The following is a 25,656-nucleotide window of genomic DNA, read 5'->3' on the forward strand; positions in this document are numbered from 1 at the left end:
AAATAAAAACAGCTGAGAAATTTAAAAATATACACAGACTGAAGTGAGACAATGAGTGACAAGATAAATGGAGAGCTACAACTACATTTACACCAGCAGGAATACTGGCAAAATGGAAAATGTTTCACAGGTGGTTTTCTTAAGAAGAGGATAGAACTAAATGAGGATAGAACTAAATAAATATTGCATTGAGTTGATAAAAATGTACACATTCATTAAGTCTTTTCTTGAAACCCATTAATCCAGTTCACCACCATGAGAAGGGCATATAAAAGTAGGCAACACACTTTCTCAAAGGTACTGTTTATCTAGAGTTTTCGAACATTTAAGATCTACAAACCAGTCTCGATCTCTCAATGGACAGATAACTGTCCTGTCCTTATTTCTTTAAGCAATGCCTACGGCAAATGGGTCAGGGTAGCAACATCACAAGTGACCAGCATGGGGTACTATCATCATAAAGGTGGGTCACACAAGATCTTAATTTAAATAGGAGAAATCCTATTAAAGTTTTTCACTTGCCAAATTCACTAGATGGCAACATGTTATAGTTCTGTGAGGGACAGGCCACCTAGCTATAAGCTGTACACCATTATGGTGAGTGCATTGTGCAAGAGCTTGTGTTGCCATCGGAGACCCCAGAAGTAATCGTGTGCTGTGATTTAACAGGAACTTGTACAAGTGGTGTCATTCTTGCCTTGCACCTTAAGATTGCTGGTGTAGGCTCCAGCTGCCCCAGAATCCAGCCCTGGATAAGTGGGTTAGAAAATGGATGGACTGACTTAAAAGGCCTTGTGGATGGGTGGCCAATGACAAGAACTCAACTAGTGAAAGGGAAGAAGGAAGAGTGTTTTTATTTCTGTCATTCCTTATTGTAATTATTCTCTGTTTTGTTTTTATATGTTGTTTAGTTTGGTACTTTGGTCACCAGTGTCTTTGTTTGGGTTCAGAGCCTGAGAACCCCATTATAGTCCACACTGTATTGCAGAATTTAGCATATTGGGTCCAGGGGCCAATTTGATCTCATTATTGCCTTGCTATACATAATACAATTACTGCAAGTTTAGCAGACAGAAAAATAAGTGACACGCCATTAGATAGTTACTAACTGCGTGTCATCAGTCTCAAGTTAGGTGAACCTGTGACAAGATAAACACTTGGTTAGGAGTCCATTTAGTTCAAATCACTCTGCGGAGTTGAAGGTACTAATGTGAGGACAGTGACAGTAAAGAATGATCTGTTATATTAGTACTATAACACAGTTCTACAAGCTGACATAAAAACACTATTTACCTCCAAGGGTGAGGTTCAATGAAAGAATGTACTGTAACTGGGTTTAAAAGATGTAATTTTATTAAAAAATATGAGTAGTGACTGTTTGAAATGAAATATGAATTCAGGACTTAAAATGGACCAGGGCTTCCCCATTTTTCACAGTCTTTGTTGCGTACTGGTAGTTTCATGACTACCCGCCACTCCCCAATCTCTGATCAATTGTACATATCTGATCACACTTGAAACTCCTTCATAGTTGAATAGAGATTATTGGCACTAATGTGTCTCTACATCAGGCAATGGATATCATTCTTTGTAGAATTCTGGTTTAGTTCAACTAAGAAGTGTAGTGTCTTTTTACTCAGAGGGCAAAACTGAGTTTACGGCACTGTCCAGATAGGGAGAGGGATACTGGCTTGCTGGAAGGTGGAGGCCACAGTTACACTACCTATACCCTGATGGAGTTCTTAATATGGCTGCAACAACATAAAAAATTTACAACACATATAAGACTATTGCACAATCTGATTCAGGCAGCAATGCACACCAAACAGGGCCATTGTCTGTAGTATGGGCAATGACTGGCCTCTATAGTCACCTCCAGATTTGCCCAAGAGTAGCACCAACACACTTCATACCTCTCAGTGATGCTAAGGCAGGTCTGCTTTAAACATTTTCATCAAATTAAATATAAAACCAAAGACCACAGCAATTGCAGATAACACAAAGCATACTGAAAGGTGAGATTATTTACAGAAAAGCAATGTGGCTTTCTGATTTCCACATAAGAAACTTGGGAGGAATGATTTGGTTTTTTCACATTCACTTGGCAGATTGAAGATGCATTTTCTGAAAACTGACAAAGTATAATGCATAATCAGAAAGGCACAGGGAAATGATTTATCCTGCAAAAATGTTATATAATAAAAAGAAAAACACCTTGGGAAGTTACAGTCTTTAGCAAGATTGCTACTTTATTGACATTATGGTAGAATTTACTTTAATACAGCTGCCCAGTTAAGGTAACTTTGCAATTTTGATAATATACAGTATTTACAAATCCACTTAATCCATGATGATTAACTTAACTATTCTCCATCACAGTTTATCATACTAGTATGGAATTAATGCTCTTCACTTACATTAGCCAGTGGGCCTAAAGTGATTATGTTTTGTGCATGAATTGATTGGTTGTCTCGGACTTGTAATTGTTGTAAATTGATTTTTTGAGGTATAAGTCACTGTAAGCACCATGCTGTAAGCTGTTATTGTCTCACAGCTGTGTATCATCTCAGTTGAGTAATGGAGCACTTTCAACTTTAGTTGGGCTACAAAGGCCATGTTGCACTCAAAATCCTGCAGCTGCCCCACCTCAAAGATTCTGTCACTATTTGTTCTCCCTTTCTGCCAGGCTTCGTGGGTAGTGGTCAACAAAAGGAGTGGTGAGGGTAAAAGAAAACAGATCAGGTAAAAGTTATTTTTTAAATTTTATTTTGGTAGAGCCTTCTGTGTAGCAAACAAAAGAATGTGTCTGAAGGGATCATGGAAGGACACTTCGTGTTTTCCTGCTGTATCCAGTATATTAATATGATTGTGCAGGTTCTCGTCACATTACTTACTAATTGTCATTGCTTCTTATTCCTGACTCAGACTCTTAAACATATTATAGTTTGTTTGTCACCTGACAGTTCATTCGAATACTGTTTTTTAGGTCTGTAGCTGACATTTTTTGTCCATATGTACAGTAAAAGCCATATTCACTCAACTGTTCTTAAGAATAAACCACCAATTTCTGTAACTTGTGTAGTAACTTTAAAAAAAAAGCTTGAGCAATTTCTTTGCACTGATTTTATGTGGTGATGGCTATTAATAGGCAAAACTAATAACTTTGAATCTATTATTAGGGCACACCTAGATGAATATAAACCATGGAAAGGTTATCAGCCTACTACTAATTGCTCATTTTAAACCACCATGTGTGAGCTTATGCCACTTAACAAAAAATGTTTAATACAATGAGAGAATATAATTAACCATATAGATGACTTTGCATTAATCTCAAGAATAATCTAGCGATGACTTCCGCAAATGGAAATAAAGAAAATACTGATAAGCAATCATAGTGTATGCAATGTGTTACTGTGTTTCATTTAATTATTTCTTATATATTTCATATTCAATTAAACCATTATTTAGATTAGTAAGTTTGTTCTGAAACTTCCTTTGTAACGTATTGCATCTGCAGAGTTCATGTATGTTTACAAGGAAATTATTGTATTTATTATGAATGTCATCAATAATGGCTCTAATAACACAGTAATAGGGAACAATCCTGGAAACATCTAGTGACAATCTAGGCCTTCATGCACAGGATTCCAGTCCCCAGCTACTTACTGGGGTGTCTGATTCACTTACCCATGTCCAAATATTGTGTCTCATGGCCTCCTTTTACCACCTGCCCTTCTTTTTTACTTTTGCCCCTATCTTTGGCCTCTCCTCATCCCACTTATTGAGCTCTTTCTACTCAGTATCTGTCTGACTCCATTTCCATTGGTAGTTTGACTATAAGGAATTTTTAAACTTCAACAAGAACCATTTTCAGGGTCATCACAGTGATTGCTGCCAGGGTCAGTTATGCCTTCTGGAATTCCTGCTGTCATTTTTAGGACTCCCAGTACAGGTCCTGGTGTGCTGCAACTCATAAGATCCAGTTCATGTTTAAAGGGACAGACAACCACAGGTAACCTGTCCATCACAGTTAGTAGCAGGAAACCATATATTATGTAGGACACCTCCCTTTTGCCACATGGAAGACTGGGCAACTTCTAATAAAGCTTCTCATCCCCTAGTGGCCCTCCTCTAATTTTAAGTCAATATAGAAATCAATTTTAGCATAGCAACCTACATGATTCTTACTAGAGTTTATTGTCACATAGCCAGGGCCTCTTATGTTGTATGTTCAAGAAAGGCAAGCCCAGAGGGTTTAGTAAGGTTAGGTGTTTGATCAAATAGGGAGACTTCTTTGTATCTATCCAGTAGCCCATGAAATGCTTTGACATGGAGTCTAAAAGATGGGAAAGTACAACTTAATGGGCCATCATTATTAACACCAAAGGTCTCTCATATTGCTCTGAATTGGCATACTTTTCTGGAGATAATTAAGCATGGAGAGTTCCTACATTCCTACTATTGGCAAATTCTTTTAGGATTCAAAAAGAGGGCGTTAAGGGAACTTTATGCAGTTCCTGACACTTTTCAGGTGACATCTTAGGAAACAGATTTGCATTGAACAGTACTGCCCTTTAAAATCAGTAGTACTCCATATAAATCTGGAATTCTTTGAGTATACAATTTGGTGAAGATAATTACCGGCAAAAAATAAATACAGGCAGACAACTAGCAAAGGTGAGAAGGCACACCTTAGGGTAGCTGCTGATGGAATATTTTGTGGAGAACCAATTTTATCAATAAACATTTATCATTTTATGTGTTATGAGACTCATTCCATAATTCTTCTCTATTATTATAATAATTAATAATAATAATGGATTTTTATTATAACATGCTGCTAACAAACTTCTTCACTAAAGTAAGAAACTGTCCAATGTCTTACTTGTTTTCCAAAATTGTTTCACCTAAGACCTTCCTTTTAGCCCATTAAACATTTTCTAAAAGGGCACATACTGCACATTTTATCATCCCAAAAATATATGCTAATTTCTCTGTGACAGTCTTAAAGTCCATAAAGGGTTAATATTCATGATCTGCTTCTCCATGTATTCATAAAGCAATTTATCTGATACAGGTCATAAGCAGAGGAAATGAAGCAGAATGCAAGGATCCAGTGGAACACTGACAAGCACCATTTTAAAGAAAATTGAAAAAGTAAATATATTTTTTATGAGGATGAAAGACGTGGTAGTGTAAAGACATTGTGGTGGTCTTCAAAATACAAGCTCACAGTATTTCAGAACTTTCAAATAAGGAACAAAAGAGAAAAGATCATAAAGAAAAGTATGTTGATCAGGCATCCTGAATGCAAATTTAAAAAACATTTCTCAACATACTCTTACATTCTAGTTACAATTCCTTGTCATTTATTACATACTTTGGCACATTATGTTTAATTACCAATCACACTATTTCCATTCAAAATTCCTAAGGTCTGCTAAATTACATGTTCCATGATTTTTATAATAATTATTAAGCACTTTGAGCTACAATTTTTGTATGAAAATGTGCTATATAAATAAATGTTGTTGTTGTTGTTGTTGCTATGAAGCTCAAACCTAACACACACATGGGTCTGGTAGCTTGACATAGCCAAGTTTGCACCCTACTAAACATCAGTTCAGCTCAAAATTACAACCCTCTCATGTAGCCCAGCACAACAAGGTAAGAAAGAACATGTTTAAATTCTTGTTTGATAAATTATAGTCCAGTGCTCAGTAATATTGTCAATAACATACTATAACTGATATAAAATTTGAAAGTTTTTGGTTAGTTGTGTGAGAGAGTAATCTGGAGGTAACATAGTTAAGTATTATGGTTTGCAATGCATAGTGAAATAAATAAGCATTTGTTTTAAAAATTTCATGAAGACAGCTACAGAAATGGCTAACTAAATAAACAACAAGAATGTTTTAGGAGAATGGTGGATGTTATACATAAAATTTACTAGGAGATGCTTGACTTTAAAATTCTGCTTATGGTTTATAAAGCCTTAAATAATCTCGCCCCATCGTATATATATCGGAATGTCTGACACCTTATATTCCAAATCGTAACCTTAGATCCTCAAATGAGTGTCTCCTTAGAATTCCAAGAACAAAACTTAAAAGAAGTGGTGAGGCGGCCTTCTGCTGCTATGCACCTAAAATCTGGAATAGCCTGTCAATAGGAATTCGCCAGGCTGATACAGTAGAGCACTTTAAAACACTGCTGAAAACACATTACTTTAACATGGCCTTTTTATAACTTCAATTTAACTTAATCCTGATACTCTATATGTTCAATTCATCATAATAACTATTCATGGTGGCTCTAAAATCCGTACTGACCCCTACTCTCTCTTCTGTTTCTTTTTCTGGTTTCTTTGTGGTGGTGGCCTGCGCCACCTCCACCTACTCAAAGCTTCATGATGCTCCAACAATGATGGATGGATTAAAAGGCAGAAGTCTACATGACCATCATCATCAAGCCCTTCCGTGAGAATCCTAAATCCAAAGAGGACTGTTTCATTTATGTTAGGTAGAATGCCCAGAGGGGACTGGGCGGTCTCATGGTCTGGAATCCCTACAGATTTTATTTTTTCTCCAGCCATCTGGAGTTTTTTTTTTTTCTGTCCCCCCTGGCCATTGAACCTTACTCTTATTCGATGTTAATTAATGTTGATTTATTTTGTTTTCTTATTGTGTCTTTTATTTTTCTATTCTTTATTATGTAAAGCACTTTGAGCTACTGTTTGTATGAAAATGTGCTATATAAATAAATGTTGTTGTTGTTGTTAAGAAATGAGTCCTGTAAACAACAAGACTGGTCAGTTGTCAAATACATCGAGATTTCAAGGGGAATAGCTGAACCTCAGAGATATAAGAAGAACAAGAGTTTAGTAGAATAGAATTTTATTTGGATAAGTTATTTGGGTGTTAGTCAATGAACCAATCAGAGTAAATGTATGCATTACTCAGTACTGTTATGTAAATGTACTTGTTTATAAAATGGACCTCTGCCCTTATTTATTTGATCATTCTGTAACAGACTTCTGTGATGAATGCTCCCTCTTCCGCATTTGTTGTACAGTGAATAAAAGATGCAAACTTTCCTCCTGCCTAATTACTGAATCAAAGAGGTTTGGTCAAAGTTGCCCTGGTAGTGGATAAGTTCCTTTCTTTAATAAATATGTTGATTTCTTCCACAGTTTTCTGCATTCAATGAAGTGATTGGTCTCCTTTTCATCATATTGTTTTAGTCTGCATAATGTTGTCAACATAACATTGTCAGCTAATAACAGGGCCTACATGATTGAAATGGTTTTGCAAAGCTAAAGCTGAACAGTATTAATATAAGTGAAAGATACAGAGATCATAGTGAAGAATCTAAAATATGAAAAATAATTTATTACACAGGTGGATAACTACAAGCTGCTCAGCCCCAACACACCCACACTCAGCACCATCACCTGTATTAAAGGTTTAGCTATGAAACCAATACAGCTTTTAAAGGTTTTCATATACAAACAGAGTGCAATAAAATTTGTTGTCAACAAAGTCAAATGATCATGTTTTGCCACAGGACATATCTTAAGAAGTTATTTCAGTGGTTGCTGACTGTGTGTGCACCAATAAATTAAACATGATAAAAAAAAATAAATATTGTGAAATACATATTTCTGTGCACTAAAGATATGTTATCGGACTATGTTCCAACTTCTGCATCCTGTTATTGAGAATTGTGAAAATGGACTTAGCTGTTTATTTTTTTATTTTTTTTTTTGCTCACTGATCCTTTTTTCAGTTTATGAGGTTTTTTTTTTAATTTTGAAAATGCAATATTAAAGGATTATTAGGGCTACCTAGGACATGACAGCAGAGACAATAAAAGGAAGGAAGCCTAACCTGAGTACTAAAAATATAGCTAAAGGCAAACTAGTAATAACCAGTGAAATAATGTGTGAATCTAGAAAAGATGTCAGATTGACAAGACAAAAAACATTTCTGTATGTTAAAAGTCCAAAAAAATCACTAGATTTAAAACAGGGTTGTCCAACTCCAACCCTAGAGGGCCTTCAGATTTTCCTTCCTGCCACTTTCTTAATCAGTAACCAATTTCTGATGTTAATTGCCTCCTTTTCACTTCATTTTAATTACCTTTGATTTTTAAGACTCAGTCCTCTGAATTGCTTCTTTTCTCCTTAAATGGCAGCCAGATAAAAACAAGATGTGAAGTGAGCAATCGGTCACCAATTAAGTTGGGGGCCTCAAACTCCAACCAATTTCACTGCAACCAGTTTCTGAATTAGAAGCTGATTTGTGTTTCTAACGATCACGATCTAACTGTTTTGTGGTCCAGCTGTGAAATCTTCACCTTTATTATCTACTAGCAAAATACTCGTGCTTCGCAGCGGCGACGTACTGCCTTAAAAGTTTTATTAAGAAGAAAATTGAGCCTTTTAAAACTGCTGGAAAATATACCAATAATTATTTGTTAAGGATCTCTTTGTATACCACATTTTGAGTTCGGCCCTCCGGTTGCAATATGACCAAACTGGGTACTGAGCTTACTCTTAAGCATGCAATGTACAGTTGGCCATGTGAAAAGCAATCTTGTCTCAAATCTCACAGCTTGGATTGCTGTTGTAATAATCGGTTTGAGTTTCACAGTATTTGTAGGACTTGTGTTGAAGTGACATTCGGTATCTGTCAGGTGTTGTAAGTATACAACCAGTTTCATCGATAACTTAACATCCAGCTTTTGAGAGTTTAAACATTCATAAACATCAAAGTGTCCACTACTGAAATCGTCACCTGTGAATCTAAGATGTTTAAGAGGCATTGGCGGTTGTCCAAAAATGCGTAAGGTGTAAAATATTTGGCCATTTCGGTACACTTGAAAGCGATAACCGAACAATTCAGCGGCAGCCATCAACTCACATGCAGATGCATAGGTGAAGGGCTTAAGCATTTCACTCTTATAGTGCTCATGTGTAGTATAATTATCTCCTGTACCATCAGTCCACACCTTGAACCTGTCCCAGTCATTCAATACATAAGACACAATGTTCCTCCGGATATCAAGAGTGAGCCTGATATGGCCGTGCAATATGTACCAAGAGAATGGAAAAGGTAGGTGCCATCTCTGGGCATGGAAAACACTCGGTAAGTGACAGTTATTTGATCAAAGGTGATCACCTCGATAGACATGTTAATGCGGGTACGGTTAGAATGATAAAGGAAATGGGTATCTGAACAATGTAAAGTAACTCTAAAATACCTACACAATAACTATAATCGTAATAAATTAACAATAAAATAGTGGAGAAGCCGTGGATTAAATAAAAAGGCTGTAGTTATCAGCAGGGAGACGTGAATCCCATGGCGAAGCAAGGTAGGGAATGTAGAGACTGGACCGACGAACGTCCTTATATAGGAAGGCAGCCAACGACGTGGGAGGAGTTGGGATGGTGGACCCAACGCCGCCTTACACGGTGACCGAGCTGCAGGCTATGGACGTATATATGTACGTAAGTAGGATTCAGTTAGCGTTGGGAACCTGCGTACCAAATTTCTTGAAGATGGGCCCATAAGTAACAAAGACTGTTGAAAAGTTCAATATGGCAACAGACAGTGGCATCATACCACCGAAATAAGTACCAAATTTCAGCCTTCTACCCACATGGGAAGTTGGAGAATTAGTGACGTTGGAAAATTCAATATGGCGGCTGACAGTGGCGTCATACCACTGAAATAAGTACGTACATTGGTTTCGGTTAGCGCAGGGAAGCCGCCTACCAAATTTCGTGAAGATGGGGCCATGAATAAGAAAGTTAATGGCGGACGTTGTTGACCGTTATGACCGTTACACGTTGAATTTTGAAATGAAACCTGCTTAACTTTTGTAAGTAAGCTGAAAGGAATGAGCCTGCCAAATTTCAGCCTTCTACCTACACGGTAATTTGGAGAATTAGTGACGTTGGAAAGTTCAATATGGCGGCTGACAATGGCGTCATACCACCGAAATAAGTATGTACATTGGTTTCGGTTAGCGCAGGGAAGCTGCCTACCAAATTTCGTGAAGATGGGGCCATGAATAAGAAAGTTCAACATGGCGGACGTTGTTGACCGTTACACATAGAATTTCGAAATGAAACCTGCTTAAATTTTGTAAGTAAGCTGTAAGGAATGAGCCTGCCAAATTTCAGCCTTCTACCTACACAGGAAGTTGGTGAATTAGTGATGTTTGGAAAATTCAATATGGCGGCCGAGAGTGGCGTCATACCACCGAAATAAGTACGTATATCGGTTTTGATTAGTGCAGGGAAGCCACCTACCAAATTTCGTGAAGATGGGGCCAGCCTTCTACCTACACGGGAAGTTGGAAAATTAGTGACGTTGGAAAGTTCAATATGGCAGCCGACAGTGGCATTATACCATCAAAATAAGTACGTACATCGGTTTCAGTTAGCGCAGGGAAGCCGCCTACCAAATTTCGTGAAGATGGGGCCATAAATAAGAAAGTTCAACATGGCGGACGTTGTCGACCGTTATCAACCATTACGTGTAGAATTTCGAAATGAAACCTGCTTAACTTTTGTAAGTAAGCTGTAAGGAATAAGCCTGCCAAATTTTAGCCTTCTACCTACACGGAAAGTTGGAGAATTAGTGATGAGTCAGTCAGTCAGTCAGTGAGGGCTTTGCCTTTTATTAGTATAGATTTATGAATATGCTTGTATGCATCACTTGCTTCATAATTTTTTTCTGCCTTCTCAATTGTGAAATGGCGTTTTTTGTTCAGCGCTGTTTGGAGGTCTTCCTTGTTCTCTACGTACTTACGTAGGAGGCATGATGATGTCACACGAAACACCTCCCCCACGGCCATCCAGCTCAACTCCATTACATTATATGTAGTAAAATAGCTTCCAGTTGTGACCATTACGCGTAGAATTTTGAAATGAAACCTGCCCAACTTTTGTAAGTAAGCTGTAAGGAATGAGCCTGCCAAATTTCAGCCTTCTACCTACACAGGAAGTTGGAGAATTAGTGATGAGTCAGTGAGTCAGTCAGTGAGCCAGTGAGTCAGTCAGTCAGTGAGGGCTTTGCCTCTTATTAGTATAGATACTAATAAAAGGCAAAGCCCTCACTCACTCACTCATCACTAATTCTCCAACTTCCCGTGTAGGTAGAAGGCTGAAATTTGGCAGGCTTCCTTACAGCTTACTTACAAAAGTTATGCAGGTTTCATTTAGAAAATCTACACGTAACGGTCATAATGGTCGCCATGTTGAACTTTCTTATTCATGGCCCCATCTTTACGAAATTTGGTAGGCGGGTTCCCAACGCTAACTGAATCCTACTTACGTACATATATACGTCCATAGCCTGCAGCTTGGTCACCGTGTGAGGTGGCGTTGGGATGGGGGACAGGTTCAAGGTGTGGACTGATGATGGTACAGGAGATAATTATTCTACACAGGAGCACTAGAAGAGTGAAATGCTTAAGACCTTCACCTATGCATCTGCATGTGAGTTGATGGCTGCTGGTGAATTGTTCGGTTGTCGCTTTCAAGTGTACCGAAATGGCAAAATATTTTACACCTTTCGACAACCGCCAATGCCTCTTAAACATCTTAGATTCACAGGTGACGATTTCAGTAGTGGACACTTCGATGTTTATGAATGTTTAAACTCTCAAAAGCTGGATGTAAAGTTATCGATGAAACCGGTTGTATGCTTACAACGCTTGACAGATGCCGAATGTCTCTTCAACACAAGTCCTACAAATACTGTCGTCATTGAAACAAACCATGAAACTCAAACCGATTATGACAGCAGCAGTCCAAGCTATGAGATTTGAAACAAGATTACTGTTCACATGGCCAACTGTACGTTGCATGCTTAAGAGTAAGCTCAGCGCACAGCTTGGTCATATTACAACCGGAGGTATGGCGTTATTTCAGTGCCACTATTCTGAGCGCACGTAAAAAAAGATTGCAAGTGCAAGTGTTGCATTTTGAAGAGAAATTTATTTTGAGCGTACAAAAGCTGAATTTGAGTGAACAAAATTCATTGCTGCGTGCAAAAAATGTATTTCAGTGTTTGCACTTATCCATATACACACACACAATTGCACCCCTCTCGCTCAGTTTTTTCATTTAAGCTTGCTGCTAATGTGTTGCTAGCGCTCACAACATTCTCTGCTGCAAGCGCTCAACTCTCTGTACACGTTATAAATTGTGCCACAAAACCAACCAATCACAGACTTGGTTTCAAAATTCTGATTGGCTCTTACGGTCTCCAATCAGCTAAGCTAGCTGCTGCATTCGAAACAGTCCGAGAATGTAGCTAAATCCAACTAAACTCAATTAAACCCCAATTTTAAAATAAAATAATTAAAGATATTATCCGCCCTCAAAATGCAACACTTGCACTTGCAATCTTTTTTTACGTGCGCTCAGAATAGTGGCACTGAAATAACGCCATACGGAGGGCCAAACTCACAATGTGGTATACAAAGAGATCCATAACAAATAATTATTGGTATATTTTCCCTCAATTTAAAAAGGTTTAATTTTCTTCTTAATAAAAATTTTAAGGTAGTACTGGCGCTGCGGGTATTTTGCTAGTATATATACTGTACATGTGTGTGTATATATGTAGATATGTATATATATGTACAGTAGATCTGTATATATATATATATGTGTGTATGTATGTATGTGTATGTGTGTATATATGTTGATATGTGTATATATATGTATATATATGTAGATGTGTATATGTATATATATATGGATATGTGTATGTGTAGATATATGTATGTGTAGATATGTGTATATGTAGATATGGTTATATGTATATGTGTATATGTTTATATGTGTGTGTGTGTATATATATATATATATATATATATATATATATATATATATATATATATATATATATATATATTGTGGCAGTAGGGGCAGTAGTGCACCCTTGAACCCTCAGCGATCACTCCAGACACCAGGTAATAGTCCACCTACCTTTTATTATTTTCCAGTGCACCAAGCACCTACCACACTCCTCACAAATCTCTTTCCACTAATAATAAACACAATAACCTCTCCTCCTCGCCCAGACACTTTGCTCCTCTCCCACCCAGCACAGCTCAGTGTCTGGACTGAGGCAGCGCCCTTTATAGCCCCTGACCGGAGGTGTTCCTGTCCCGCAGTCCACAGTTCCTTATTCCTTCCGGTCAGGGCAATCAGTCTATTACTTCAACCCGGAGCACGCCATACCTTCCTGTCACGCGGACCGCGGCGCACTCCCGGTCATAAGGCACAAAGAGCCCATAAGTCCCCCACAGCGACTCCTGGTGGCGCCAAGGTATCCAGCAGGGCTGTGTATAAACACCACAGAGTCCATAAGGCCCTGCTGGACCTCGGGCATGATCCGCTGTCGGGAGAGCTCCTCCTGTCGGCCTGGGGTGCGGACCGCCTCGGAAGCCGGCAGTCTTCCACAGTTCCCCCTTAGTGACGACTTCTGGGGCGGGCGTCCGCCCGCTGAGGGACGCCCTCCTCCAGGAGGACGCGTCGTCGGCCTTGAATGCGCTTGTCCCTGACCTCGGCGAACCTTGGGGACGGTGTACTTCCTGTCTCCCCGGGACAATAGCGCCTCGTGGCCCGGTCGCCGGCAATTATAGCACCGACGGAGTCCTCCTGGCTGTTCCCCTCTGCGGGACCAAAAACATCTCGGGAACTCCGTCAGCGTCGTCTCCGCCCCTTCACCTGCCAGGGAAGTCATCATGGCCGCCTGGCGCCCTCAAGCCTTCTTTCCATCCTGTTGGGAGACCCACCATTCCTTTTGGGATCTCCGCTAATGTGGGCTTGCGCCAGCCTGAGGCCCTCCATGGGAAGAGGAGAGCCTCTGTGCTGTCTGCACACCCGTTACCTTCCGCTTACTGGGAGTCGGCGTCATTTGCACCGTCCCGCACCGATGAACAGCACTATTCAGCTGCACCGCACGGCGCGCATCCCCCGCACTCCTACCATCGGCGCTACCTCGCGCTTAAGACCGGTCGGGTCCTGGTGAGCCGTACTGCCCCGAAAGCCACGCCACGCCGCATGCCCCGGGCTGTTTGCTCCAGTCCCCACCAATCGGTCATCGCGCCCCAGTCTCTTGTCGGGTACACAGTGCTTTGACACGCGCGCTACTCATTCTCAGCGGTGCCCGATCGCACTGTGTCCCTTATTCTCTACGACACGGAGGGACTCACCTGTACTCCCGCATCGATCATCTCCGGAGCTTCCGCGCCGCTGCACAAAATCCTTCAGCGCCTTTACAGGTGCTGCTGCCGTCGCTCCTAGTTCCTCCACTCGTTCCTTTAGCTCTTCGACACCCTGCAAGAAACGGTGCAGGGGCTCGAGGTATTTCTCGAGACCCCGTAAGTCCAAACAGTTAGTTACTACGGCCGGCTGCATTTTCGCTTCCGCGTTGAGCTTACCTTCCGGCCGGGAACCAATGAGCACGTCGCCTCCAGGCACGTGTTCCGCTGGGTCGCGCAAAGGCTCCTGGGAGTTGGAGTCCTCAGAGGGACGGCTGGCTACTACAAGCCGGCTGCGATCTGCCTTCTCCTTTACCGCGGCAGACTCGTCAGCCACAACCCGCCCCTCTTTGTCGGAGGTTTTGTTTCGCGGCGCCGCCCGCCTTCCTCCCTTTCCAGGAGGCTTGGACCCGTTAGGGGATGACCGGCCTCGTCGGCGGACTCCGGGTTTCCTCCACCGTCCCGACATCCACCGCGGGTGACCAGTCTGTTGTCGCCGACCGCGGCTGTCTCTAGCCGCCTTGCGGCACGGCTTGTCTTCTGGGAGCCGCGGCCATTTTGCCGAAGCACGAGGTAGTCAGTTGCGGCACCGCTGCCAGTTTCTCGGCGGGCGTCTGCAAAACATGATAAAAACAAAGACGGGACGTCGGGCGGTTTACCTGCAGCCGCCTCCGCAATGGAATGCGGCACCCCCGGACCGTCTAGGGAGTATGATGCGCTCGGCAGTTGTCCGTGTCCCGGGTCTTTCGCGGCCCGGCTTGTTTGGCCCGTATCAGCGCTCTGTCTTCCTCGCTCCCGGTCAGGTAGGTCCAGGACTCCTCGTTGCCCGTCAGGCCCTGCAGCCAGCTGGGACTGACCTTCTTTTCCGGTCTTTTCCCCATTACTCCGGATCGGACCAACGCCACAGTTGTAGCTTCTTCTGTAGCGGGTGGTGTTTGCACCTCCGTAAAAGATGTGGAACCCACCGAGGGTTGTCTGCCCACACAAAATTTATTTTTAGCGCAGGTCCCCTGCCAACAGATGGCCAGAGAATCCTGCCGACTACACCAGTATGGCAGTAGGGGGCAGTAGTGCACCCTTGAACCCTCAGCGATCACTCCAGACACCAGGTAATAGTCCACGACCTTTTTATTATTTTCCAGTGCACCAAGCACCTACCACACTCCTCACAAATCTCTTTCCACTAATAATAAACACAATAACCTCTCCTCCTCGCCCAGACACTTTGCTCCTCTCCCACCCAGCACAGCTCAGTGTCTGGACTGAGGCAGCGCCCTTTATAGCCCCTGACCGGAGGTGTTCCTGTCCCGCAGTCCACAGTTCCTTATTCCTTCCGGTCAGGGCAATCAGTCTATTACTTCAACCCGAGCACGCCATACCTTCCTGTCACGCGACCGTGACGCATACTCCGGTCATAAGGCACAACAGAGCCCATAAGTCCCCACAGCGACTCCTGGTGGCGCCAAGGTATCCAGCAGGGCTGTGTATAAACACCACAGAGTCCATAAGGCCCTGCTGGACCTCGGGCATGATCCCGCTGTCGGAGAGCTCCTCCTGTCGCCTGGGGTGCGGACCGCCTCGAAGCCGCAGTCTTCCACAATATATATATATATATATATATATATATATATATATATATATATATATATATATATAAATATGACAGCTTCTTTAACACACTACTTCTCCGCTGCGAAGTGCGGGTATTTTGCTAGTCTTCCTATATAATACACTACCGTGGCTGTTTGTTTGTCTGTCTAGGATTTTAAATCACCTGGACCTCTCAACCCGTTTCACCTATTGACTTGAAATTTGGTACACATATACTACGTGACGTCTACTATTTGCTTTCGGGGTGATGATTTTTATTACTTTTTATTTTTATTTTATTTTATTGTAGAATCAACTCTCGGCTGCGCGCAGCCGGCTGGCTGTGCAGCGCATGTGTATGGGTGCCATTCTCATTCCCTACCACCTTCGCTTAACATTCTTGAGGCAGATTGAAGGCTTAAATGCCAGCTTAAGTAATTGCAACACAAAAACTAACTTAATCAGATTTAATGCAAAAAGATGTGGACGAAAGAAGAGAAGCAGCAGGCTGCTAGGGTGAAGAAAAGCTGTTCAGGAAGCAGTAAGCGCATCAACCTTTGAGCAAACGAATGCTAAACATACAGAGGAAGAGTATGAAAACTAGGAATGCTCACGTCAAGTGTATTCACTGCACATTATCGTGCAGTACGCCATTACTGGTTTTCTGATATTGTATGATGGACACAGGTTAGCTTGTCATATGTTGGCTTTTTTTGTTTTCATTATTTTTTTGGTTTGTAATTAACAAATAAAAGAAATGGTTAAGGGGTTTGAGTCTTAAATAGCAAGTCAATTAAAATGAAAATGGTTAGAATGAAAACCTGCAACCACCGAGGCCCTCCAAGATTGCAGATGGATGCCCTGATCTAAAGAGTTTTTTGCAAATTCTGTAGCTTTGAATGATTAATCATTAAATAAGAATTATTCCTTTTTGCTTATTTTTGTGTGTTCTACTCCACAGGGAAGACCATCTCACATTAGAATATATGAGACATTTGCATTCTTAGCTGTGCCAAAAGTCTCGATAAATAAGTGTTACAGAAATGTAAGTGCAAACATAGACATGGAGACATCTAGATATATACTGCTGTTTCATCCATCTAAATTATCAAATTTATTTTTACCACATTAAGTCAAAGACATTGATCCATTTTTTTTGTATAGCTTAGGGGGAAAGAATGTTTAAGGTTTTACTGTCACATTTGTATTCTGCAACAAGCTTCACTTAACCTACATATTGACATTTTTGACCTGAACTCATTTATTTTAAATACAAATGACCCATTGAGGAAGTTACCCAAATCTTTTTAAAACCCTCCCCCAGAACTAAAGAATTGTGAAGAATCTCCTAGGAGCAGAGGGCACTTTCTGACACAGGTCTCAGCAGATTCAGCTATGGAGGGACACTATAGAGTGTGTTGGAGGAATAGCATTATCACATCATAGCTGGACTGAAAAGCCTTGAGTCGTATTTCTATCCCTTTACTGTAAGCTAGTAGTAGCCATAGGCATTTAATGTGAGAGCCTGGAGGATTGACAGGCCTGGCAGTCATTACACGCTGGATTGAATACTAGATTACTCCAAAGTGGCTTAGGGTCAAGAATCAGTGTGTTCCCTTTTGGCACTCAATGACTTTAATACCCTTACTGTATTAGTCAATTACTTTAGAGCTGTAGCTCAAGCCTCACCACCCCCCTCCCCTTCCCTCTGCATTTGCAGTTTACTATGGACATTTGAATTGCTTCTGTACTTAACCCGTGCAGCCTAACAACATCTGCTCTTTAGCTGTCAAATAACGGCAGCTATTTGGAACATCAGACTAAGAGAGATACCTTCCACGGTCACCTGCCAAAGCTTTTGTGTTGCGATTTCAATAGCTACTACATCTAACAATTACACTGACAAAAAAATTTTACACTTGGTTATATCCAGATGATTTGTAGCATTTTTTTTCCAATAGAAGAGATGACCTTTGTGAGAATAACAATGTCAGTAGCAGGATTTAAGAAACTTATTAATAGGATACAATTGAGAAAAGTTATGATTTGTATGATGGGTAGAAAAAAGCACCAATTAATAGCCCCTATTGCAAAAAAAAGGCTTTAAAAATATTAAACTGAAAGAATTCAAAAGGTATACTTGTGTCATATTTTTGATTTTTTTTTTCAGAAAATGATCACTAAATTGGAGCAAAAACCAATCAGAGCTTACAGTTAGCCAGCCTAAAACTGCAGTCTCATTTTAAATGGTCTTTGAGAAAATAACATTGACAAAATTAGCAAAGAAATGATTGCACTGTATCTTGGTGTGTTTACCTATAAACCATGATCACAAACCTGCATCCAGTAATATAACATGCTTGACATGCAATATAAATGACTTGCTGTTTCTGCTGTTAAAGAAACTTTTTTTTTTTAGTGTCAAGTTAGATCTCTTATTACCTGAAGATTTATAAAATGGTTATTCCATGATATATGTAATTAGAATGTCCACACAAGGTCAGAGTCGGAAAAGAGGAGCAATAAATTCTGAGTTCAGAAGTACAGTGAACTAACGATCCAATAAAATTAGGATTAAAAGTCTCTCAACTCTTCATTTTATAATGTTCACATCTTAAAGAGAGAGATTTTTTAGCTGTCAGCACCATAAATGCTTTAAAACGGGTTAAATTTATTTTATGTGCGGGAGTTTACATGAATTGATTCTTGTAAAGAAAAATAACCAGTTTTGTTATAAAAGTGTATTTTATTTCAAGAAAGCAATGAAAACTCATGTTGAGATGTGTTTTCAAATAATAATAATAAAAATAAAAAAAAAACAAGACTATTGAAAATCTTTGGCTGCTAGGCGAGCCTTTCAGTTCAGAATCAATCAGAATGACTCAAGGTCTTACAGCCCGAGAGACTGACCAAGTGTGAAATAAGATGCACCAGCCTCAGTGGTCTTCATTGTTTCCAGGAGTGCCAATCCAATGCTATCATAAAGTGGTGATTATATGACTTTCTAGGATTTAAGAAGGGCCACCATATCATCAGACAGTGACATTAACTCATTGCCTTTTGAAAACTAGGGTGGAAAAATGAAGTAGTATATTTATTGTAATAGTACATGTCTGTCTTCTATGTAAAACCCTAAAAGAAACAATTTCTAACATTTAACAAGTAAAGAATCATTTTTCTTAAGACATTTAGCATGCACGTAATGCATGCTCTGTGTCATTAGGCAAGTTTCCATTTCAAGTGTTTGGAAGACCTGTATTTAGTTTTGTTGCTCTCCATGTACTTTATATTTCAGTTTTCATGAGGTCATTTAGTATTCTGAGACATGTAAGTTTAGACACCATAGATCAGACAACCCAAATGGTGGTTAAGCAGACCCTGTCTTGTGTCTGTGTAGCACTGATCACAATTAATTCATTGTTCATCTTGAGGGCCTCCTTCTCTTGTCTCTGTGGAGGCTTTCCTCATGTTCATTCCAGTAATGGAAAGAGGTTTAATACATTGGCAAGCAAACTTACTTCTGTCGGTTGAGACTGGGTACGCCATAACCTTACTGTGCCAGTCCACATCAGTCAAGGTAGAGCCATTAAAGTTTGGGGGGTTTTGGCTTAGAAGTGACCTTCTAATTTTTTAACTGTACTGGACTTAACTACAGTGAAAAGTTGCTGATCCTTTAAATCCATAAAGAACAAAGCAATAGGTATATGAAAGTGTATTAGGAATAAAAAATAATAATATGTTTTACTTATATAGCAACTTTCCCATGTACAAAGGTCTTTGACAGGTTGTTGTGTGTGGAACCTGATTCCACGATGCACTTCTTTATACAAAGCGTTGTGGGAATCTGGAACAAACTACTGAGCCATGCAGTTGAAACAAAAATCTTGACAACCTTTAGGAAGTATCTGGATGAGATGTTGGGACAGCTTAGCTATTAGCTAAACAAACAAACTTGATGAACTGAGTGGTCTCCTCTTTTGTGTCAAATTTCTTATTTTCTCATGGAACCTTAAAGTATAAAAGTTCATTGACTCTGAATATTTGAAGTTACACTAATCCATATTTAAGGTAACAGCATATGCCCAGATTGTCAAGGCAGGTAGTTAGTGGCAGTGTTAATGAAGGAATCATTTGTAGTAGTGCAGTCTGTCTTAGAAAAGAATATCATTAGATAGATAGATAGATAGATAGAGAGAGAGAGAGAGAGAGTGCTGTGCTCAAACTATTCCTGGCTGGGATGCCGTAACAGAAGGACAACATGGAAGGAAGCATAATATGGATGGAACTGAAGCAAAAGAATGAATTTATGAATAATCTGAGGAAGTTGGTACATTCAGTGCAGTTCCGCCACCAGTCTAATAGATGGCAGTGCTCCACTGGCATATACCCAGTAGGGATGCCTGCAGGGATATATGGGAACTGTAGTCCTGAAGGACAATCCTGTTGGGGTCCTTGGGTTCCACCAGGGTGTGCTGCAGGGAGAGGGACTCCCTGTCTCAGGATGCTCTCGTCTAACCCGAAAGCGCTTCCATCAGGCTATTTACTCTTGGGTCTAATAATAAAAGCAAGCCGTTAAGAGGTATTGTGCTTATTAGACTCCATTGTGAAGGAATTAGCTGATAAATAAAACATGTATTTGAACCTGAGAATGTGTCTATGTGGTGGTGTCTGAGATTGAAGAGGCTGCAGTGCCCTCTCCTGGTCGTGATAGATAGATAGATAGATAGATAGATAGATAGATAGATAGATAGATAGATAGATAGATAGATAGATAGATAGATAGATAGATAGAACTGTATTTGTCCCCAGAGGGAAATTAGGCATAAATAAGGAATACAATGCAAGCAGACTGGACTACAGCAGGGACCGAGGTCAAGAGTGCATTTTGGACTTGAAGTGCATACTTCATTGTGTCATACACATTGGCAGACACATACAACCAAAGAAAGCTTACTGAGAACACTGCATTTCCATTTTACCAGACTAGCAAAGCTGACAGAAGACCTTTTGGAGGCTAAGGAATTGGTGGTGGCATAGATGAAAGGACAGGTGAATCTGTCTAGGATGGAGAAAGAACCAATAATGTTTTTGACTCCACCTTCCAAAAACCTAACAGACCTTTGTTGGTACCGTGGGCAGTAAACTCACTTGGCAAAGATACTATGTTGTATGGAGAAAATCTGGTGCTGGAATGATGATGAAGGCTGGAGTAGCACAATGTCCCATGCAAGTGAGCCATCTCAGAATAGTTCCTGGTTTAGAAAACCAAGTTGAGAAGGCATTAAAACATATAGGAGCTCACAACACCAGCCTAGATACTTCTATCATGGAAGAATGTGGTCAGGTCATGCTGGCTGATTATAGAGTGGATGTAAAATTGAGTTTTGTTTCAGCATTTACATTAGAAAAATAGAGATGATATAATTTTACATAAGGTTAACAGAGGTTATACAGGTTAAGCAGATGACCGGAGCCTATCCTGAAAGCAGAGATGCAAGGCAGGAAATAGCCTTCAACAGGATGCCAATCCATCACAGGCCTACCTCAAGCACACCCCTACATTCACACCAACCCAAGGCCAATTCAGAAGCACCAATTCATTTAATCTGCCTGTGTGTTATTTGCCTGTGGGTAAATTTTAATTTATACTTGATATCATTCATCTGCGGTGGGCTGGCCCCCTGCCCAGGGTTTGTTTCCTGCCTTGCGCCCTGTGTTGGCTGGGACTGGCTCCAGCAGACCCCTGTGACCCTGTGGTTAGGATATAGCGGGTTGGATAATGGATGGATGGATGGATATCATTCATTTTTCAAAACAAAATAACTGGGGCTCTAGTCTATCCTAACAATACCAAGCAAAGACCAGCTGTGGATGAGATGCCAGACCACCACATCTCGCACTTTTATTCACTCATGCAGTACATGGCCAATTTAGTGTTACTAATTATCCTCTATGCATATTTTGGGAATGTGCCCAGGCAGAGATTTGAACTTGGGGAATCTAAAGTTTTCAGGCAGTGGCTCTTAAAAAGGAGCTTACCTCTGATAAATATTATGCTTTGTGTAGAAGATATGTTTAAAAAGCAAACAATAATTCAATAAAACAAAATTCTTGGAGACTGACATACAGAGGACCATTATGGTGGTGCAGTGGTTAGCACTGCTACATCACAGCTCCAGTCTCCTGGGTTCAGATATCATGACAGATTGTTATCTGAGTGAAGTTTGCATGATCTGTCCATGGATGATTGTTTTTTTTTTTTCTTTAAGTGATGTAAATGTTAACTTCATTGGTGGAGGTAATTTGGCTTTGTATGATTGTGAGAGTGTGTGTGTGTGTGTGTGTTGTGGCCCATGAATATGGCCTTGAGTTCTGTCCAGGGTTGTTTCCTGCCTTACACCTGTTGCTGCTGAGATAGGCAGATGTAATCCAAAGACCCTGGACTGGATTAAGTGGGTTTCAGAATGTAATGATAAACAGGTATACAGCGGCAATATAAGTAATAAAGTGTCTGTTTAAAGATTTTAAGCAATCCACCAGTGAACATTGTCATTGTTCATGACAGATACTCTGAACTACTGTCTGGTAAACAGTTCTCTGTAGTCAACTAATAAGATAGATAGATAGATAGATAGATAGATAGATAGATAGATAGATAGATAGATAGATAGATAGATAGATAGATAGATAGATAGATAGATAGATAGATACTTTATTATTCCCAAGGGGAAATTCACATAATCCAGCAGCAGTATACTACTACAAAAAACAATATTAAATTAAATAGTAATAAAAATGCATGTAAAAGCAGACAATAACTTTGAGTAATGTTAGCATTTACTCCCCCGGGTGGAATTAAAGAGTCGCATAGTGTGGGGGAGGAACGATCTCCTCAGTCTGTCAGTGGAGCAAGACAGTGACAAAAGTCTGTCACTGAAGCTACTCCTCTGCCTGGAAATGACACTGTTCAGTGGATGCAGTGGATTCTTCATGATTGACAGGAGTTTGCTTAATGCCCGTCGCTCTGCCACAGATGTTAAACTGTCCAACTTTACTCCTACAATAGAGCCTGCCTTCTTAACAAGTTTGTCCAGGCGTGAGGCGTGTTTCATCTTTATGCTGCCACCCCAGCACACCACCGCATAGAAGAGGGCACTCGCCACAACCGTCTGGTGGAACATCTGCAGCATCTTATTGCAAATGTTGAAGGACGCCAACCTTCTAAGAAAGTATAGTCGGCTCTGACCTTTCTTAGTATTGGTAGTCCAGTCTAATTTGTCATCCTGCTGCACTCCCAGATATTTATAGGTCTGCACCCTCTGCACACAGTCACCTCTGATGATCACAGGGTCCATGAGGGGACAGGGCCTCCTAAAATCCACCACCAGCTCCTTGGTCTTGCTGGTGTTGTGTAAGTGGTTTGAGTCACACCATTTAACAAAGTCTTTGATTAGCTTCCTGTACTCCTCCTCGTGCCCACTCCTGATGCAGCCCACAATAGCAGTGTCATCAGCGAACTTTTGCATGTGGCAGGACTCCGAGTCGTATTGAAAGTCTGATGTATATAGATTGAACAGGACCGGAGAAAGTACAGTCCCCTGCGGCGCTCCTGTGTTGCTGACCACAATGTCAGACCTGCAGTTCCCAAGACGCACATATTGAGGTCTGTCTGTAAGATAGTTGTCACATGCATTGTGTGGAGCCCCGGCTGGGACGCCCAGGAGGACCAGAGGAGGGCTTGTGCCTCCTCCAGACCGCGAGGGGGCGTCCATCCTGGTTATATTGGGGGCCTCGGGTACAAGGCTTGGAAGCCCAGCCCTGTAGGGACCTGTGGCCACCGCCAGGCGGCGCCCCGGTGCCGGAATATCCCGTGTGGTCCCCGGCCGGGATGCCCAGGAGGACCAGAGGAGGGCTTGTGCCTCCTCCAGACCGCGAGGGGGTGATCGCCCTGGTTGTATTGAGGGCCACGGGTAGAGGGCTTGGAAGCCCAACCCTGTAGGGGCCCGTGGCCACCGCCAGGCGGCGCCCAGGTGCCTGAGGAACCCTGGAGCCCAGCACTTCCGCCACACCAGGAAGTGCTGGGGGGAAGAGAACAGGAGACACCCGGATGGCTTCCGGGTGCTCAACCGCCACTTCCGCCACACAGGGATGTGTCCAAAGGAGAGTGCCGGGAAGCTGCTGGAGCCCATCTGGGTTCCCATTTAAGGGGCCGCCTCCCTCCAGTCATTGGTGGATGTCAGGTGGAAGAGGACAGAGCTGGAGAGAGGATGGGAGGTGGCCAAGAGAAAGGCATAGTGACAGAGAGGCCTGGACTTTGGGAAATCGGTGCAAGAGGCACTGGGGTTCGTGCACTGTAAATATTGTAAAAATAAACGTGTGTTGGGTGAACTTACGATGTCCGTCTGTGTGTATTGTTATAATTATTATCTTTTCTATGCAGTATGGAGTGCACTGTTTATTTTTGATTGTCTATATATACTGCATATTTTATGTATATTCATTATTTCTTCTTGGTGGAATATTGCATTTACTTACAAAATTCCTATTACACTAATGAAAATCCAACAATCACTAGAAGAAACACTATATTTAATAAAACACAGCTTTGTATAAAAAAAGAAATGTAATGCTTACAACAGAGTTCAGCTACTGCCTTTGAGTTATTTTATGATGCCGTTTGGAAGAATGTGTTAAACAACAGAAATCATGATGCACTAATGGATACATTTCTAGAATATATCTGCCGGCCATGCTCTTGATCAAATAATAGCAATAAAGTGCACTTGTCAGTAAATGTCATAGTGTACTGCAGAATAAACTATTACAATATGTCAAAATCACAAGTGCAATAAATATGGAAAGGAAATTCAATAAAACAATCCAGCAAATTTAAGGCAATGTAAATAGGAGCCAGTGTGGTGAGGTGTCAGAGTTGCAGTGGACAGTGAGTTATTATCTGTGGTTATATTTTGCAACTGAGAAATGTTTAATATTAGAGTGTAAAATAAAAAGTTATTTTCTACAGGTAAATTAATATTTTCTACGGTGTATTTCAGTTTCTTTCAAACACATTGGTTTTAATATGCAAAATAAACTGCCACTATTGTAAAGGCAATGTACAGCTGTATTTAATTATTAATTTACATGTTTCAATCTCCAATCCATTCATCCACACATCGATTTTCTGAATCGGCTTTTTTGAATGCAGGGTCAATTGGAGTCTGCTCCGGCTAGATGCCAGGATGGAACTAGCACTGCTTGGGATATTAGATGTTTACTGGTCTGAGTCATGTAACACGTACACAGTCAAATCTGGCGAATGAGGTGAATTTAGAAACAAACTTATATAAACTACACATAAGAATGTACAATGAAACTGAAAGCCTTGGTGAACCATTTATAGAGATCAAAAAATTCACAAAGACCCCATTGAAATGTTTTCAAAAATGTCACAGTCTTTTATTTATTTGATTAAGAGTATCTGAATTCCAGTAAGGGTTTCACAGGAGACTGAAACATCCTGTCAGTGTTTAATTTTTGAGGCCCAGGCACACAGAAGGCTTTCAAACCAAGTACTTTGGTGTCTTCTAGGTGGAAGAACTAGTGGTTTCTCCAACAGAATTAAGGAACTCCCTTTGTTAGTAACATTTACCCAAGGCAACTTACAACATTTAATGTCCAATTGGAGCACAGACAGGTGAAGTGACTTGCTCATGGTCACACATTATCAGTAGCAGGATTTCTACCCACAAGCTCAGGGTTTGAAGTCCA

Source organism: Polypterus senegalus, chromosome 8, assembly GCF_016835505.1.
Source record: "Polypterus senegalus isolate Bchr_013 chromosome 8, ASM1683550v1, whole genome shotgun sequence".
Taxonomy (NCBI): Eukaryota; Metazoa; Chordata; class Cladistia; order Polypteriformes; family Polypteridae; genus Polypterus; species Polypterus senegalus.